Raw genomic sequence first — 2,500 nt, forward strand, 5'->3', positions numbered from 1 at the left:
AAGAGTTAGAGGATATGTGTGACAGCTAATTCATAAAGATAAACTAAACTTGAGGAAATGTGAAAGAGAAAATACATGTTCAAAGCTACGGACAGAACAACTATTCCACTTATCTACCAAATGAAACTGTGCAACTAGAATCGTTCATTGTATGGCAAATGCTTCTGTTGACATGCAGCAGAATAGTTTAAAGTGGAGCATTATCACTGCATGTAAAGGAAAGTTGTTGTTTTTCAAAGACACCTGAAAATGATACAGGGTCATCCTCTATGAAATCGTTATCTTTGCGATATGGACTAGGCTACCCTGGCTAAGCAGCAGTCATCATCATTCAACTGGTGTCGAATTTTTAGTCTATGTAGTTACTAGACAAGTTTGAAACTCAAGGAGCCACGACAATAAAACATGAAATGTCCTCACGTATCGGCTTTTCGCCGCGCTCCTGTGTGTCTATTGGCGCTTTCAAACGTGGTCGTGGTTGTGGTCGTGGTGGTGTGAAAGGGTCCATAAACACCCATGGTTATTTGAGAGCACGACGTCGTGTCGTGGACGTCACACGGCGAGAAGTCGATACGTGTGACGCGAGCCTAAGGTTTATGTTTTTCAAATTACAGATGCATATTCCCAAATGGCGCTAATTTCAAGCGCATATACAGAATGCACTTATTACCAGAGGAGTTGTGCTACTTGATGTATAGTCGAAACGCCCGCACGTTGAAAACATATGGAAAAGATTATTAGCCACATCTGCTACAAGTCCAATAAAATGCATTGTGCCATACCATATTTCTATTTCTTTTCTTGCCCTACGACATGAGTATTTCTTCTACCATCTATCAATGTTTTAGGAAACTTAGTGACCTTCACACAAAACACAATGACACCACCTTTGTGATGTTATATTGTCCGCAAATATAGAAGCGCTGCTTATTTCCGACAAACAAACAAATAAACACACACACACACACACACACACACACACACACACACACACGCACGCACGCACGCACGCGCACACACACACACACACACACACACACACACACACACACACACACACACACACACACACACACACACACACACACACACACACACACACACACACACACACACACACACACATACATCATCCTTAAGGCAAGAGGCAGTTTATGTTGTCTATTGAGTGCGGGAGGTTCCAACCGGGCCAGCAGCTACTTGTGTCTCAAGGTTCATCCACAGGGACATCTCTCACTACATATCTCACATCCACCTTCCACTCTTTCTTCCCCCCTCTCTCTCTCCTTGTGTCTATCTCTCTGTTTCATTTTATGCTAATCTTTTTCCAATCTCTTTTCGTATATAGTCCCTGTGGTGTCATTTTTTCCCTCCAAATTATTGCTACGTCATGCAGCTTCTTGATTCAATGTCATCATCACCCGATGGACCTTTGTTTGCACCAGCCCTTGACCATTACGATGACAACCGTATCTCTGAACTCAAACATGCGTGCCATTGTCATTAGCACCGACATCACACCCTCCACCGCCTTCCACCTCTTCCACTATCACCACAAATCCGTTTACATCACAAAACAGAAACACACTCTTTGCAACAGTAGCTGCATCACAACTGTGCCCCGACCGACTCGCTGGACATTCCCAGCATCATCTACAACGCTGTGAAGATAGTGACCGTTGAATGGCAGTTATAGAAGAAGGATTTGAATTAAAACCTTTGCTAGAAAAATAAAGAAGGAAAAAATAACAATACCTATAACTAGAAAACTAGTGACCGACCATTTTCTGGCAGTTATGTCGATTAGACAGTTTGAATTCAAAATCGAAATTTGATCCCAAGAAAGCTAAAATAACTAATATTTCGTTGCATTAAGACCAGTAAGTCAATGAACCACCATTTCGTAGTGCTATAGTCGCTGAAACGATTGGAATTCAACTTTGAACTTTTCTCCTAAGAAAAATGAAAGATATATATAATAATACTCCGTTAATATATTCAGACATTTAAAGTAACTTCAATTTAACTTGGCTGCCGGAACAGAGAGTTGGGTGGCTACTTCGGCCGCAGACAAGCGTCTCGTAGTGAAATCTCTTCCTTTCATATCCTAGAGGTAAGTCCTGTATCCATATCCTGTTGCCTGTGATTTAAGTGCGTTTTTTATCCTTGCGTGAATAAATCAAATTGAATTGCAACCATATCTAACCAAGTACAGACACAACTTCTATTCCAACCTCTTCACTGCAGAGGTGTGTGTATGTGTGAGGAGGGGGGGTTCCCCTCTGCTGAATAAAATTATCTGGCGGCAGTTAGAATATAGAACAAATTTGTAAGACGCAGTGAAAGGATCAGTGGAAATAAGTTAGAGATATGTTTAACTCGAATAGGCTTTCCTTCATCTGAATAAAGTCTCCCGGTGCTATCCATGACATCTGCTAGGATCGTCGTGCACAGAGGAGTAAAGTGTATTTTTCAGTCATGTGATATATTATCCGAAAAT

At 41.4% G+C, this 2,500-nt stretch overlaps 2 protein-coding genes across 2 annotated transcripts in view; both read left to right on the plus strand.

The window, feature by feature from the left end:
- The window catches only part of LOC143034832 (solute carrier organic anion transporter family member 1A1-like), an 11,794-nt gene extending 11,066 nt beyond the window's left edge, over nucleotides 1–728 (plus strand). Inside the window, exon 8 of the mRNA XM_076201176.1 lies at nucleotides 1–728. This exon is cut by the window's left edge and continues 1,186 nt beyond it. The gene's annotated coding sequence lies outside the window, so the exon portion shown is untranslated.
- A 448-nt stretch (nucleotides 729–1,176) lies between these two features.
- LOC143034833 (uncharacterized) overlaps nucleotides 1,177–2,500 on the plus strand; it is a 15,089-nt gene continuing 13,765 nt past the window's right edge. The window contains exons 1-2 of the mRNA XM_076201178.1: nucleotides 1,177–1,880; nucleotides 2,044–2,113. The gene's annotated coding sequence lies outside the window, so the exon portion shown is untranslated. The remainder of the gene's footprint in view (nucleotides 1,881–2,043; nucleotides 2,114–2,500) is intronic.

This window comes from Oratosquilla oratoria, chromosome 18 (assembly GCF_046742065.1).
Source record: "Oratosquilla oratoria isolate Oo_2021 chromosome 18, ASM4674206v1, whole genome shotgun sequence".
NCBI classification, from domain to species: domain Eukaryota; kingdom Metazoa; phylum Arthropoda; class Malacostraca; order Stomatopoda; family Squillidae; genus Oratosquilla; species Oratosquilla oratoria.